General features: G+C 44.0%; 1 protein-coding gene across 1 annotated transcript in view; it reads left to right on the forward strand.

Moving 5' to 3' along the window:
• The first annotated feature begins 9,397 nt into the window (after nucleotides 1-9,397).
• Nucleotides 9,398-17,049, forward strand: part of SMIM14 (small integral membrane protein 14) — a 57,676-nt gene continuing 50,024 nt past the window's right edge. Inside the window, exon 1 of the mRNA XM_079769227.1 lies at nucleotides 9,398-9,657. The gene's annotated coding sequence lies outside the window, so the exon portion shown is untranslated. The remainder of the gene's footprint in view (nucleotides 9,658-17,049) is intronic.

A 17,049-nucleotide genomic window follows, 5' to 3' on the forward strand; every position in this document is an offset into this window, starting at 1 on the left:
TTAAAATATCAAGGACACTCCTTCTTTATGCAGAGAATTCTTTCTTCTTTCATATAAATTAATTTTTTTAAAAATATATTTTATTGATTTTTTATAGGGAGGAAGGGAAAGGGATAGAGAGCTAGAAACATCAATGCGAGAGAAACATCGATCACCTGCCTCCTGCACACCACCCACTGGGGATGTGCCCGCAACCAAGGTACATGCCCTTGACCAGAATTGAACCTGGGACTTTTCAGTCTGCAGGCCAATGCTCTATCCACTGAGCCACACCAGTCAGGGCCAAATTAACTTTTTAAGCATGTACATTTCTATGAGATTTTATGCATGCATAGATCCTTACAACCACAGACAAGCTACAAAACAACTGAACACCTGAAAGAATTTCTCCTGCTGCTCCTTTGTATTTAGACCCTTTTCCACATCTATTTTTGGCACTCACTGATCTGTATGAATTCTGTTCCTATATTTATGCTTTTCTTTAGATGTCATATAAATGTAATCAGACAGTATACTGTATAGTCTTTTGATATTGGGTTCTTTCATTTAACATAATGCCTTTGTGATTCATCTATGTTGTTGTATCAATAATCCATTCCTGTTAATTACTGCATAATCCATTGTATGAATGAACCACAATTTATTTGTCCATTTATCTATTGAATATTAGGATACTTTCCAGCTTTAAACAATTATCCTATCTAATGAAGGGGGAATATGCTAATTGACCACCTCACCCTCACAAAGATGGCGGCACCCACAGCCAATAAGGAGGGGGTATGCTAATTGACTGTCACGCCCTCAAAGATGTTGGTGCCCACAGCCACAAGATGGCAGCACCCAGTCCTCTCAGCCCCGCCGGGGTGGCAGGCGCACAGCACGGCTGGGCTCTGCGCGCCCGCCTCCAGAATCCCCCAGTCCCCTCAGCCCCCCAGCCTCCCAGGGGCGGCATGAGGTGCAGGAAAGCCTCGAATGGCGGCTGCCCAGCCGACGCCCAAGGTGCAGGCAAGCCTCGATGGCGGCTTCCCAGCCACCCAGGGCCGCCCGAGGCTCAGGTAACCAGGGCCAGCTGAGGCTTGCACTGCCGGCAGTGGAAGCAGCAGAGGTGTCATGGGGCGTCGCCTTCCCCTGATAGCCAGGTCGCCTCCCACCCCTGAGGGCTCCTGGACTGTGAGAGGGGGCAGGCTGGGCTGAAGGACCCCCACTCCAGTGCATGAATTTTCATGCACCGGGCCTCTAGTGTATAATAATGTAAATATACAGATAATTATTTACACTAAAAACTCTTTTTGTGGTGTAATCATTTTTCTTAATAGTTTTATAAAATTTCATTTTTAATTAATTATTATGTTTAATCCTCATCTGAAGCTATTTTGTTATTGATTTCAGAAAGGGAGAAGGATAGGGAGAGGGAGAGAGGGAGAAACATCAACCAGTTGCCTTCTGTTTGCATTCTGACCTGGGATCAAACCTGAAACCTGGGTATATGCCCTGACTGGAAATTGAACCCGCCACCTTTCTTTTTTCTTTCTTTTCCCCCCTACATTATTTAATACTAGTGGCCCGGTGCACTAAATTCATGCACATTAAAAGGGAATTAATTAGAGGAAATATTTTAATACTGTTATTTGTCAGGGACACAGGCAGGCAGTGTCACGTCCCTGGCCAGGGACGCAGGCAGGCAGCTTCACCTCAGCACTGGGTGGGGACGCATGCAGGCAGTGCCACACAGGCAGGCAGCATGACGTCAGCGCTGGGCAGGCCTGCACACGCCTCTGCTTGTGGCCACTTCCACCAGGGGCTGCTCCACCTCAGCACAGGACGGGGACACCACGGGCCTGCTTGCGACCCCCGGCTGGGCAGCCTCCGGGCTGGGTGGCGCCGCGAGCCTGTGCACACCCCTGCTGGTGTCCGCTTCCACCAGGGGCCGCTCCCAGGCCAGGAGGCACAGCGTGCCTGCTTGCGACCCCCGGCAGGGCGGCCTCTGGGCTGGGCGGCGCTGCAGGCCTGCACGCACCTTCGCCGGTGGCTGCTTCCGCTGGGGGCTGCTCCTGGACCGCTCCTGACCAGTCGTGACTATTACGTGCCTGACTGGTCATGACTGTTATGGTGTCCGGGCTAATTAGCATATCCTTCTATTATTATATAGGATTATTATATAGGATGTTTTTATTGATTTCAGAGAGAGGAAGGGAGAGGGAGTTAGAAACATCAATGAATGAGAGAGACTCCTGCCACCTTTCTGAATATGGATGACACTTCAACCAATTGAGCCACACTGGCCAGGACAACATTTAGTTTTTAGTATATTAAACTTCCTTCAAGCAGGGCACCTTTGTATGAATGGCACAATGAATGCCTAAGAAATATCTGCCTCATATGACAAAAAGGAACTTGGCAGTGTTGTCATGGTAGATGATTAACAAATTTCTAGGGGTGAGGGCAAGGGGAGTAGCCCTTAATTTGTAACATTTGCCAATTTCCATGGTGCAAAATATTCCTACCATGGCAATTTCAAGCTACCAATGTGACATCACTGAACTTGAAGTTGGGAACAGATGGGCATAATGGACTCTTGTAAAGAAGGATCAAGGATAGCCCTAACCAGTTTGGCTCAGTGGATGGAGCATTGGCCTGCGGACTCAAGGGTTCCAGGTTCGATTCCTGTCAAGGGCATGTACCTTGGTTGCGAGCACATCCCCAGTAGGGGGTGTGCAAGAGGCAATTGATTGATGTTTTTCTCTCATCAATGTTTCTAATTCTCCTTCTCCCTTCCTCTCTGTAAAAAAAATCAATAAAAATATATTAAAAAAAAAAAGAAGGATCAAGTATGAGTTGGCTCCAGCACACTAATTATTGATAATGTAAATTTAAAAGGTGCATGGAACAAATAGAGACTATAGAATCAGAAATGCAGTGTTATAACATGTATTTTCTGAAACACTGTTGAGAAGTTCTAAAACTTCTGATTCAGTTACTGAACTTTAACATAATGTAATATATTGAACACTTGCATGTTAGAATGATTAACAATGAACTCTTCTTAATTTTTGTTTTCAAGACTAAACTTAATATATATATATATATATATATATATATATATAGAGAGAGAGAGAGAGAGAGAGAGAGAGAGAGAGAGAGAGTTCAGAGAGGAAGGGAGAGGGAGAGAGAGATAGAAACATCAATGATGAGAGAATTACCGATTGGCTGCTTCCTGCACACCCCCTGCTGGGGATTGAGCCCACAACCTGGCCATGTACCCTTGATTCGAACCTAGGACCCTTCAGTCCCCAGGCCAACACTCTATCCACTGAGCCAAACTGGCTAGGGCAACAATGAATTCTTTATAGAGGAGTGAAAAGCAAGGTTAAATAAATTTTAAAATATCAAAAATATGTTTTTGAGGAAATATATTATAGATCAATTTTTACCAATGTAAAGAGAAAAGTATAATCCTATATAATAAAAGCCTAATATGCTAAGTGTCCAACTGTTCATTTGACCGTTCAACCAGTTGCTTTGACACACACTGACCACCAGAGGGAAGACGCTCTGACTGGTAGGTTAGCTTGCTGCTGGGGTCCGGCCAATCGGGACTAGGCGAAACGGGCCAGACACACCCTGGAGCCCTCCCGCAGTCCCTCCCCAACCCCAATCATGCACCAGTGGGGTCCCTTGGCCTGGCTTGTGCCCTCTCACAATCCGGGACCCCTCAGGGGATGTTGGAGAGCTGGTTTCAGCCCGATCTCCACAGGCCAGGCTGAGGGACTCCACTGGTGCACGAATCCATGCACCAGGCCTCTAGTTTGTGTATAAAATTGGTCAAGGGCTTTAAGAATGCTAAATCCCTCCAACTCCCAGAAAGTGAATCTTCATTCAATCATAGAAGTTCCTTTCCTCTTACTTGTGAATGGTTTAGCAATGGGCATGTGAGACAATTCTGGCCAAAAAGACATGAGGGAAAGTCATTTGGAGATACATGGGAAAGGTTTATCCTGGTCTTAAAACGTGATGTCCAAAAGGAAAGAGTCTCCATTACTTCTCTTTGAATGTTGTGTGAGGGTGAGATTCATAGAGTAATAGCAATCAGTCATGAGAGAACAAACCTGAGGGCAGAAACTAACATGCTAAGGAGGCCAGAGACTTGTGATTGTGAGCCAATGAGTTACCCACCCTTAGAGCAGTTCTGCCTTTAGATAATTAAGTAATGTCTGAGATGATATGTGATGTGAAAAAGAATAAAACAAAGTAAATGGTGAAAGACTGATGGAGGAAGGTGCTATTTTATATGGATGGCTAGAAAAGTTCTCTCTGATAAGATGATGTTTGATACTCAAAGGAAGTAAGGGGGAAGGCTGTGTAAGATATCTGGAGGAGGTGCAAAGGACCTGAGGTAGAAGTTGCCTAGTCTATATATATAAAAGGCTTAGTGTTCATCCATCTGACCGGTAGCTATGATGCACACTGACCACCAGGGGGCAGATGCTCAACACAGGAGCTGCCATGATGTACACTGGCCATCTATATATATAAAAGGCTAATATGCAAAGTGTCCCCTTGGGAGTTTGACTGGGAGAACGGGAGTTCGATTGCTCACTATGACATGTGCTGACCACCAGGGGGCAGCGCAGAATAAAGGGAGGCCCTGGCCGGCAGCTGGAAGGCCCTGATTGGCCCTGATCACCTGCTAGGCCTAGGAACCCTATCCGTGCACGAATTTCGTGCACTGGGCTTCTAGTTTAAAAATAAATGGCACCGTGGACCTGGTGTCAACAAACCAACACTCAGCTTCCCCCAAGTGGGACACAGGCCCCACCATCACCCTGGAGCGACACCCCACCAAATCACAGCCAATGCTGCCAAGACCCCATGGCACAAAATGCAGCCCACAGCCCAGTCCAGCCCGGAAATGGTGGCTGTGGGCGCCGGGTAAAGATGTCACATAGCAACACCCCGCTTCCTCTCCCTAGCGACTAGCCTCCTTGGAATTTCTTCAGCCCAGGAACCCGACTTGCTTTATAGCCAGGTGCAAACATTTTACAGTTTAACCAAATGCTTATGAAACATCTTCCCATGCCTCATTTTGATCCTCACAGAAGTCCTGGAGTAGGTAGATAGGGGACTCGGTAGAATCCTATTTTCTTTGCATTAGCAAGACGTGAATAGTGATATTAAAATATTTCTTCTATGCCCGGCCGGTGTGGCTCAGTGGTTGAGCGTCGACCTAGGAACCAGGAGGTCCCAGGTTCGATTCCCGGTCAGGGCACATGCCCGGGTTGTGGGCTCCATCCCCAGTCAGGGGTGGGCAGGAGGCAGTCGCTGCATGATTCTCATTGTTGATGTCTTTGCCTCTTTCTACCTCTCCTTTCCTCTCTACAATCAATAAAAATATATTTTAAAAATATATATTTCTTCTAATTAATTTCCTTTCAATGTGCATGAATCTGTGCACCAGGTCACTAGTAAATAATAATAATGAACCAGTTTTAAAAACTTTCAATACATGGTCAATCTATTGATAATGTTCCATCTTCTTTCATCCAAACCACTGTACATTTTCCTCTCCCTGATTATTTTGAAGCAAATTCCCAACATAACATCATATTTCATCTGTAACATTTTATTGTTTCTCTAAAAGAACTCTTTTAAACATAGCCACAATAATGTTACCATACAGAAAAAAATTAACAGAAATTCTTTAATATAATCAAATATCCAGTTAGTGTTCATCTTCTTGATTGTCTTATACTTATTTAAAAATATATATTTTAATTGATTTCAGAGAGGCGGGGAGAGGGAGTGAGAAACATCAATGATGAGAGAGAATCATTGATCGGCTGCCTCCTGAACGCCCCCTACTGGGGATTAAGCCTGCAACCCAGGCATGTGCCCTTGACCAGAATCGAACCTGGGACCCTTCAGTCCACAGGCAGCTCTATCCACTGAGTCAAACCAGCTAGGGCTTGTCTTATATTTTTTGACAGTTTTTCAAATAGAGATCCAAATAAAATCTATAAATTATGATTGGTTCAATTGATTCATTTTACAAAAGCTTTTTGTGCCCAAGGGTATTTTAAAAATTTTTAGTATTAAAAATTTCAATATACAAAAGTAGAGGAAATAGTACATAGAACTTAGCTTCAACAATATAACATACAATCACATCCACTACCTCTACTACTAGATGTGGGGCAAATCCTAGGACTCTTATCATTTCAGCTTTAAATACATCACTATGTACCTCTAAAGATAAGATTTTTTAAATTTAACAACTGGAGTTTCTTTTGACTGCTTGAACTGGAGATAATACATAGTTAGTGTGGGTATTCATTGCATGTGCATTTGTGTATGTGTGTATGTGTGGTGATGGAGCAGTTATCTAGGGCCCTGATATACCATGTAGTACCACTTGATTTTTGGGAAACTTCTTACCATTCCAACAGTAAAAATACAGACTGCCCCACTACACAGCTGACACCTCCCTCTCTCAGTTTTACCTACCCTCTCATGTCTCTCTTTCTATCCCCTAGCAGTACCAGGTGAATGGCTTGGCAATTTTTAGACTGGAGGCAATCACCAATTATTAGAGGCATCTAATAATTCAGTGGTTCAAGTTCCCCTACTTTGAATGATTTTTTTTTAAAATATGGAACGTGTCACGAATTTTCGTGTCATTCTTGCACAGGGGCCATGCTAATCTTCTCTGTATCGTTCCAATTTTAGTATATGTGCTGCCGAAGCGAGCACTTGAGTGATTCTTTTGGTGACTCCCTCCCCCATCTTGGGGAAAAGGAAAATTCTCTACCTTCCCTCACAACAGGAGAGAGAACACCCTCTTTATTTAGAACACTGCAATCTCCCCAAAGGGTAACTTTACCTTAAGAATACTGCCTTCTCCCAAAAAGATATCTTTCACTTGTTCCTGTCTTCCCCTGATATTGGGAGGGGATAATGATGGTGGCAGTGTTGGTTATCTTAACTGGTACCTTTCACTAGGCCCAGTGAGGAAGGGATAGACTCCAAAAGCCCATGCTTCTTCAAACATACGACAGGTTAGGGGAAGGTAGTTGTTAGCACCATGTATTCTTAGTTGTGGGCTCAAAAACAGGATTTTATTTCCCTTAAAACGAAACAATCTCTGACATAAATAATGAGCTGGTTTCCTTTCAAACTCCATTTCATTTCATTAGAAGAGGTGACCCTTTCTCTCATGGGACTGCAAGCAGATGTTGGGTCGGTAGGCATTCTATCTAATAAAGAGGGAATATGCTAATTGTTCCTCACGCCATTGCAAAGATGGTGGCGCCCACAGCCAATAACGAGGGAATATGCTAATTGACTACCACGCCCTCAAAGATGGCGGTGCCCAGTCCCCTCAGCCCTGCCTGGGTGGCAGGTGCAATGGCAAGGCCGGGCCTGCCTGCCTCCAGAGTCCCCCAGTCCCTTCAGCCCCCCAGCCCCCCAGGGCTGGCTTGAGGCACAGGCAAGCCTCAGATGGCAGCTGCCCAGCCGCCCAGGGCTATCTGAGGCTCAGGTAACCAGGGCCGGCCGAGGCTTGCACTGCTGGCAGTGGCAGCAGCAGAGGTGTGATGGGGCATCGCCTTCCCCTGAGCGCCGGAGTCACCCTCCGCCCCTGAGGGCTCCCGGACTGTGAGAGGGGGCAGGCCGGGCTGAGGGACCCCCCCTCCAGTGCATGAATTTTCATGCACCAGGCCTCTAGTTCTATATAATGCTTGATTGGGATTGTAGGATCAACCCAATCAAGGTAGTTCACCCACAGGCTGGTAAATTCATGCTTGGCTGGCTATTGGGGAGGCTTTTGTTCCTCTCCACAAGGGCCTCTTCACAGGGCTGTTTGAGTAGAGTGGCATGGAGACTATCTTCCCCCAGAGCAAGCAATCAGTGTCTTTATGACCTAGTTTCAGAAGTCACACACCTTCAGCTGTCTTCTACAGGTCAGAGTGCCCCTGATTCACAGGGCTGGAGGAGACTACAGAGGCACCTTAGAAGCTGAGCTACCAGGGATCCTAACATCTTGACTTTCCAGTCATTCATAAAGCAAGTACTGATAATTTTGCAATAACCCGTACAAGTCTAGTTTTGTACCATACTGTTTTCTTAAACACAACTGTGTTGTCAAACACATATGTGCACCTGGTGCACTCATAAAGGCCCTCTGCTGCAGGGTCAGCCCATGAACTTCATCCGGGCACGAGATTCCACTTCAAACTCTCTGAATTGAGTCAAGTTCAAGAATTGCAGAGTAAGGGCCAAGAAGCTTGACTTGTACTTTGAATCTGTTATTTAACTAGGAAACACTTTTGAGTTTTACCAGAAACCTTTAATTTTCTAGTAACATTTACCTGTGTTCAAGCACTTTAATTAAAAAGCTCTCGCAGATTATACTAATTTTCTCAAGTTGACTCAGGTAGTTGAGATGATTAACTAAATGGCTGAGGTAGAAATCTGGACAGGCGCAAAAGTCACCAAGTCAGAGTGAGAAAGACAGCTAACTTTCACTTCTCCTGCAGGACACGCCAAGAGGCACCTTTGTGAAACCTTTCTTGGAACTCCACTTTCACCACTGGTTCTATTTTAATTAAGTTTGTCAACGCATGGACCTTAAGAAAACAATAGAGGAGCCCTAAATTTTGCCAAATTGGGAGATTTCCTGGGCCCCAAACGTTTAGCAGTGACACTAAGGCCAGAGTGGGAAGCTCCAACTTGGTCTAAAAAGACGATTTTTACTCCACAAATAGTATCCTTATTCCAGCACCTAAGGTCAAAGTATCCCAGGCTTAGGCTGGCTTAACAATCTTAGATGGTTTCACTTTAAGTGAAATAGGATCCTGTTTTCGACCTCACAGCTTTCCCCTTCCAGTCCCCTGCTCTCTCTCTCTCTACCAGCAAGTCGTCTTTTGTGACATCTTCCTTTCAATACTCCTTTTGAGCTTCATTGTAGCCAGCTTCCTGGGTGTAAACATGTGAGGGTAAAGGGGATCAATAAATGCCACATTCAACGTCCTTTTGTATCCAAGACAAAAATCCTCTATGTCCCGTTTTCACCTGGCCCTGAGTTTCGGTCAAAAACAATCTCCGTAGTGGTACCCTGTCTCGGCGGACATCAACCTGCGCCCACCTCCACCCGCGCTATTCTAAATCTGAAGACTCCAGTCGGGGACAGCCATCCGTTTAGGCAAACAGGGACGCCCGGTAGAGGAAACAGTCCCCCTCGGACAAACCAGAGGCGACGACGTGGGGGCCGTTCAACCTCCGCGAGGCCTCGCCCCATTCAACCGGAACTGCAACTGCCGCAAATCAGTCCCACGAATATCGCGACGCCCGCGCCCGTCCCGCCTCCCCCCGCGCCCCCGACGCACTGCGCAGGCGCGGAGTTCGCGCACGCTCCGCAGACCCGCCGCCGGGGTCTCGAGCAGCTGCAATCTGTTGCGCCGCCGCCCGCGGGAGCGGGCAGATCCGGGTCTCGTGGCTAATAGTGACGTGGTCAGTCGCACCAAAACAGAGGAGGGGAGGAAGCCCGAGGCCAGGAGCCGCCGCCGCCGCCGCCGCCGCGTTCCGGAAGCCCCAGGCGGTCTTTCTGCCGAGCCGAGCTCCCGGCCCCCATCCTCCCCGCCCCGTCGGTTGTTTTCTGGGCGGGTGAGTGTGTCTCCTGCGGCGGCCCACCTTCTCTCCTCACCCCGGTTTTTCCTGGGGCGGGGGGTCCCTCCGGCTCTCGCGGACTGCGGTGGCTACGACCGAGCGGGACTGCTGCTCGGGGTCGGTGGTTCCCGGCCGGGCTGGCGAGTCTGCCCGGGAGAACCCCGCTGCTGTCGAGCCCGGGTCCTCCCCCCGCGATGAGCGAAGGCAGAGAGCCTGCAATTTGGCTTTTCTGCAGGAAACCATAGTCGGGGCTTGGCAGGGAAGTGGACGATAGCCCCGGGTGGTTTTATTTTTAGGGCGAGACAGTTAACTCGGGTGGAGGCGTTTCATGGAGTAAACGAAGAGAGGGAGTCGTTACGTAGCTGGTGGGAGAAACCCACACATCCTGAAATTCACACTATATCCTTTACCTCTGGTTTTCAGCCCTGGCCAGGTTTAAGGAAGGCACTGAGGTGCGTCCTTTGTTGTGATGGATGAGACAGGAAAGCTGCCATCTAGAAAGCGGGAGCTTTTTATCCTGTATTGTGTTGCGAATTTAAAGGATTCCCTCCCCCCCCCCCCCCCCCGTTTGCTCAGTAAGTGGAACCAGAGCTGCCAGTAAAGAGGTAGCACAGATTGTGTGCGATAAACTGATGACAGGAGTACCTGAAGTCCCATGTTGCCGTGGAAAGCCGAAGTTTTCCAAAGTGGCCGTTTCTGTGCGATGGGAAGATTTTAGCCCAGATGATGTTGGTTAGCCGGAGAGAGTCCGTAGCATGTTTTTGGTTTGTCCTAGTTTGCAAAACCGAAGCTGTGGCCTTAATATCTTGGGTTTGCATCAAGAGAGTCGGATGAGCTTTACGCACATATTCGCCTGTGTTGGTTGAAGAGAGACCGTCCAGTTTTGGGGTGTTATTGTCAGAAATCGTTGGCAGCTATGCCCACAGTAACTTGGAGGGCAGTGACTGTCTCAGCTGTTTCAGTCTCAGTAACTGTCTGAGCTGGTTTAGTCTTGAGAACCCTTTAGGAAGCGTTCTCGCTGCCCATTTCCGTGGAGGAGGCTGAAAGCGTGTGTTCCACTTCGGGGGTGACTGGCCCCGAAGATTCCTCCAGCGTAGCCTGCTGCCAGGCCGGCCACCATCCGTGGCCCCCCTCCCCCCAAGACACCAAGGAGACCTGAAGACCAAACCTCCTTTTTGTCCTAACTTGGTTTTTAAAAAGAACCCCCACCCCCAACTCATTAATTGAAGTGTTTCTTTGGTAAACAATAAGCAAGAAAAACAGAAGTATGTGCTAATTGATTGTCCCTTATCAAATCCGGGAAGCGTTCTTAATGAATTTAGACTACTACCTTGCAGGGGACCTACTTGTGTGGACCTCTGCTTGACAAATTTCTTCCTCCTGCGAGGGCAGTTGAGACCTTTTTTCGTTCTTTAAAAAAAAAAAAAAAAATTGATTGTAGAGAGAGAGGAAAGGAGAGGGAGCAGGTGAAGGAGGGAGAGAGAAACATCGAGATCCGAGATCCGGGACGGGGACCAAACCCACAACCTGGGCATGTGCCCTGACCAGAAATCGAACCCATGACCTTTTGGTGCTCTGGAGCAGTGTGGGCAGCCGGTGGTCGGTGAGGTCCGAAAGGTTGGTGACTGCTGCTCAACTATCTGAGCCACACTGGCCAGGGCTGAAATGTTTTTCTTAACACCACAGGTGGAGTCCTGTTGAATTAGTTGTTTTCTTGCAGTTCTTTTTTTTTAACCTTTAATGCTAATGCATAACTGAATATTTTTGCTTACACAAAATAATTTGTGATAATTGGGGGAAAAAATGTTGATTGAGGCATATAAACAAAGAAAAAGAAAAAATAATCAATATTCCTGCCACCACCAATGTTAGTTGTGGTTTATATCCTTTCAGACTTCTTTTTGGCATTTATACATATATCTAAAAATTTTATTTGTTGATTTCAAAGATAGAGAGGAAGAGAGAAAGAGTGAGAAACTTCAATTTGTTGTTCCACTTATCTATGCATTCATTGGTTGTTCTTCTATGTGCCTTGACTGGGAATTGAACCCACATCCTTGGCATATCAGGGCGATGCTCTAACCCAGTGGTCGGCAAACTCATTAGTCAACAGAGTCAAATATCAACAGTACAATGATTGAAATTTCTTTTGAGAGCCAAATTTTTTAAACTTCTTCTAACGCCACTTCTTCAAAATAGACTCGCCCAGGCCGTGGTATTTTGTGGAAGAGCCACACTCAAGGGGCCAAAGAGCCGCAAGGGGCCAAAGAGCCACTGCTCTAACCAACTGAGCTACCCAGCCCGGGTGGAATTTATATATTTTATACAAAAATGGTTTACAAGAAAAGCTGTCACCTGCTTTTTCGGATGTGGACTTTTGGACCTTAACTTTTAAGGACTATTCACTGTATGTTTGCCAGACCATAACAATACAAATGATGTTTTTAAAAGATTTCCTCCCAGATATTTGTGGTGATACAAGATTTAAGAAATTAGTATGCGTTGTGTGGCAAAGTAAGGCCTTTCTAGTTTAACTGTCGGAAGAGCAAGCACAGAATAACTTGAGTTGACGATATGGAAGTTTCAAAAGTGTTTGCTATTTTAGTGATTTGATTCAGGTAGAGGTTTAGTTCTATTTCATAGTCACAGTATGCTCCCAATGCTGACCAGCTGTCCAGGCCTGCAGCAGTAAGATCCTGAAAGATTTACTTTATGAATCATACTAAGTATGCTTTATTGACATTGAATCTTGGATGTGTGCTTTATGGGTGGTGCCAAAAGAGAAGGAAATGTCCACTTCACCTCAGGTTCAAAGGATAAGTACATATTGCGAAGTACCCTACATATGCTGCTAACCCTTTTGGTTTCCATTAGTCATAAACTTACCTAAAACCTCTAAACCTCTATTTTCATTCTGTATCTCTTGGGTAAAATCAGTCCCAGATGCTAACTACTCCTTATCTGATTAACTCTTTTTCTTTGATTTGCCTCAAGTTATAGTGTTTAATATATATTCTAGATTTATCCACTTCTTCCCACCTTTACTGCCACCACCTTTGCCAAGTATCACCATCTCCGACCTGGCCTTCTGCAGTAACCTGCTGGTCTCCCTGCTTCCACTTAGGCTTTTTATGGTTCGTTTCTCTTACTACAGTCTAGAGAAGATCTTAATATGTAGATTAGATTTTGTTGCCCCTTTGTTGAAAGCCTCCCATCACATTCAGAATAAAATCCAAACTCCTTACTAAGGCTTGCCAGGCACTACCTGTTTGGCACTAGATCAGTGTGACGGAGCCTGGCCACATCTGTTTCTTCCTTTGTTCCGGCCCCACTAGGCCCCACTAGCGTTGTTCCTGGAACTTGCCTGGCATGCTCCTGCCTTAGGGCATTTGCACTTGCTTGTACCCTGTGGCTTCACTACTCTAATCCCAGATCTTGCTGCTAATTCCATGATATAATTCAGCTCTTAGTTCAGATGTTGCCTCTTCAAGGAGATTGCATTGCATTGACTTCTCTTGTTTTCTGCATAATATTTGTCACTATTTGGAATTTCCTATTTTAAAATATACATTCAGTCTCCCACACTAGAAATTAAACTCTGAAAATGGGGACATGTCTTTTCACTGCATAGTAGGTACTCAATGAACGTTGGTTGAATGAATGAACTTGGTGAATATGTCTGTGTTCCTCTTGAATGTACTGTTCCATTTGAATGATTGTTTCCATAGTTGGGTACGTATCAGTAGGAACTGCGGTTAGGTAAAGAACAGTTTGGCAGTTTGAAAGCCATTCTGAAAGAGGGCTGAAAATTATTTGAGTCTGACATTAAAAAACAATTACCTGTCGGAATATCAATAATGCATTTACTATTTATGGAATATATATGTCAGTCCCTTTATTTCCTTTATATTAAGTTTACCTGACATATCAACCCTCCAAGTCAGATATTGTTATCCCTAATTTACACTGGAGGAAACAGACTCTGGGTATTTAGGTAAGTTGCCCAAGGTAAAGCTACTAGTACTGTTGGGATTCAAGCCCAATTTTCCCTTGACACAAAGCTCATGTACCTTATATTACAGCAGTATTGACTAGTCTTTTTGACTTACAGAATCATGAAACTTGTGTTAAATAAATCTACCTGTTTTAGCTATCCGAATATGCTAGTAGTGCGACTTTCATCAATTGTTTTGTTCTATTTAAATTTAAATTGGCTACGCATTTCTAATAGCCCTTCCCTTACCATTTTAAACAAAAGACATGTTTGTTATTGAAAAGCTACAAATGATAGTAATATATAAAGCCAACAACAACAAAATACAATCCATTCATTCAAAAGTCATCTCTCTACATATTTCTTTGCAGTGTTTTATTTTTTAAAAATTCATCTTTGGTGTAAATGAGAAATAATATTCACTTAGATTTGTAACCTAATTTCTTGTTTGTTTAACTTAATGAGTTTTATAACATGGCCTTAGAAACTTTCTAAACTTGATTTTAACTGGCCGTATTTTATAAGATATTTTGAATAAACTGGTTTATTTAATTTTGGAGATTAATGTAGTTTCTAATTTTCACCATTATACTAGTAAATATTGTGCTGCACCATGGTAGTTTTAAGTAGTTAACCCAAGCTCTAAATAATTAGAGCAACCAGTCTAATTACAAAATAAGTCATATTTAAAACATTGTAGTGATTTGAAGTGTGGTGATTTCAATAGTAATTTAACAAGTATACATAGCATACATATACTTGCAATACCTAGAAGTTGCCTCTGAGGAGAGGAGAGTACCCTTTACTTTTGCAGTTTTATTATTTTTTTAAATCTTTCTGTGTTTGAATTTTAAAACTATAAATGTGTATTACTTTTAAAATTAAATTAAACTCTTTGGAAAAGTGTTAAAATTTTTAGGTGTATAGTAGTGTTTATATTTTGTTTATAACATTTCAAACTTCAGTGCATTTGTTCTGGGGAAAGTTACCTTCTTGTTGCTTATTTTCATATTGACTTTTCATTTCCTTTTTTTAAACTTAGGTCAAAGCATTGATGTGAGTCTCAGCTTTGTAAAAATACAGGATGAAGCTGGTTTTTTACTTGACTACACTCATTGAGAAGTGTAACAGGTGCAGCACTTTTCAAAATTTGACAGCTAATAAAGGTTCTTTAAATCAAGTTAGGGATTCAGTAAGCATCTTCATGGTATATGCCCCAGACCTAGAGATCAGTGTTCTGGCTGCTACCTTTTTTAGCTTACAATATACTTTTCAAAAAACAAGTTAATTTAACATAGTATGTATTATTTGCTTTGTTACTCTTAGCAAAGGTAATGTGGAAGAAACTGACTTGTTTGACATTTTGAAATCTTTGGTGTTAAAGTTTCTAGGCTGCAGCATGATTGAGAGAGGATGTAAGTTACATGAGTTGGGAGAGCAGTAGCCATAATTCCTTCTGCTCAAAAAGTTATGTAGGCAAGCAAGTGAATGAGAATGATACTGAGAATAGATTCTACTCTAATTTACCTGAATGATGTAGTAAGTCAGGCATAAACTTATAACATTACTTGTACCTCACAGTTTCAGAAGTCACTAGTACTTTGTAATACAGCTGTTGAAAAGTGCTTTCTTAACATTTATGAGCAATTTATACACACTGTGATTTGTGATAGTATGGAATCCTATCTAATAAAAGAGTAATATGCAGATTGATCATCACTGCAACACACAATATAGCTGCCCCCGTGTGGTCAAAGATCCTGCCCCCATGTGGACACAAGTTGGCCACCACAAGATGGCCAGCAGGAGAGGGCAGTTGGGAGGCACCTGGCCTGCAAGGGAGGGCAGTTGAGAGGGACCAGGCCTGCAAGGGAGGGCAGTTGGAGGTGATCAACCCTGCAGGAGAGGGCAGTTAGGGGTGACCAGGCCGGCAGAGGAGGGAAGTTGGGGGCAAACAGGCTGGCAGCAGAGTGGTTAGGGGGTGATCAGGCTGGCAGGCAGAAGCAGTTAGGGGCAATCTGGAAGGCAGGCAGGCAAGCAGTTGGGAGCCAGCAGTCCTGGATTGTGAGAGGGATGTCTGACTGCCCGTTTAGGCCTGATCCCAGTGAGATCGGGCCTAAACGGGCAGTCGGACATCCCTTGAGGGGTCCCAGATTGGAGAGGGTGCAGGCTGGGCCGAGGGACCCCCCCCCCCCATGCACGAATTTCGTGCACTGGGCCTCTAGTTTTTATATAATCTTCTGTTGAATTTTTCTGTTTCTACCTTACGAAACATAGACCCTGAGTTTAAATGTTGCAATTCAGAGTATTTCTACTAAGTACTCTTTTATTTTATGAAATGCATATGTTATTTTCTTTTCTTTTTTTGACTACTGAATACTCTTGAGTAGAAATTTAGAAGACATTCTCTGAATATGAAACTTTGGGTTATGCTATTGAATGTAAACAAAGATGATTCAATTGAAAAGTTTTCTTTTATTTAGCTACTTATAATACATGTTTACTCCTGGACCTTGAGAGAATGTTTGGGATTGTACAGGAGTAAGGAACAGCCAAGTAAGGATAGGAAGTTTTTAGGTGAGAGACCAAGATTTAGAACAGAGACTTCTTTCTTCCCTTTCTCTTTTATGCCCAAGAGTGATAGCTGAGCCCCAGGGGAATACAAATGCTCTAAAGCAGTATACAGAGAACTTGGCTGAGGGTTGAAGATACATTTCAAATCTAAGGGCTTAGACTTGAATTGGCCCAGAGCATTTTACAGTTTAGAAAGCACTCTTACAAATTCTCACTTGATCCTTGCAACAACCCTTTAAAATGAATAGTTTCAGTTAACACTCCGATTTTATAGTTAGAGAAACTGAAGTCACAGAGAGACTAAGTAATTTATCCATTCTCAGTAGTAGTGCCATAACTTGAATCATTTATCTAAGATGTATTCTTTCTGCTGTCCCGTGATATTTTAGCAAGTGTTCCCTAAGGTAATTCCTATAATACGATCAAATACTGCTAAGGAAAAAGGGGTCACTGAGGAAAGAAAGTAATGTCTAAGCCATAGGAAAATAGGGCCATAGTAACTGGAATTTCTAGAAGAGTGGCGGCAACCCCTCAGGTGGCCCTTTAATAGAGGCTTGTGCTGCAGAGACATGGAGGAATTAAGGAGCTAACGACATTCTTGATGACCTTGAAGAGTTATTCTTAATAGCAATGTGAGAAGGTTGAGAGAAATAGTTCTCCTTTTCTTTGAACTTGAACTTTCTCCAGACAGATTATCACAGAAGTCATTTGTCTGTGACATTTATTTTGGCTAATGATATTGCTATATAATTATTATCATATGAGTTAATTATAATTAAGAATCTTGTAATTCAGAGTATTTCTACTTCTCTGTCGCTTGT

Source organism: Cnephaeus nilssonii (assembly GCF_951640355.1).
Source record: "Cnephaeus nilssonii genome assembly, chromosome: 1".
Lineage (NCBI taxonomy): Eukaryota > Metazoa > Chordata > Mammalia > Chiroptera > Vespertilionidae > Cnephaeus > Cnephaeus nilssonii.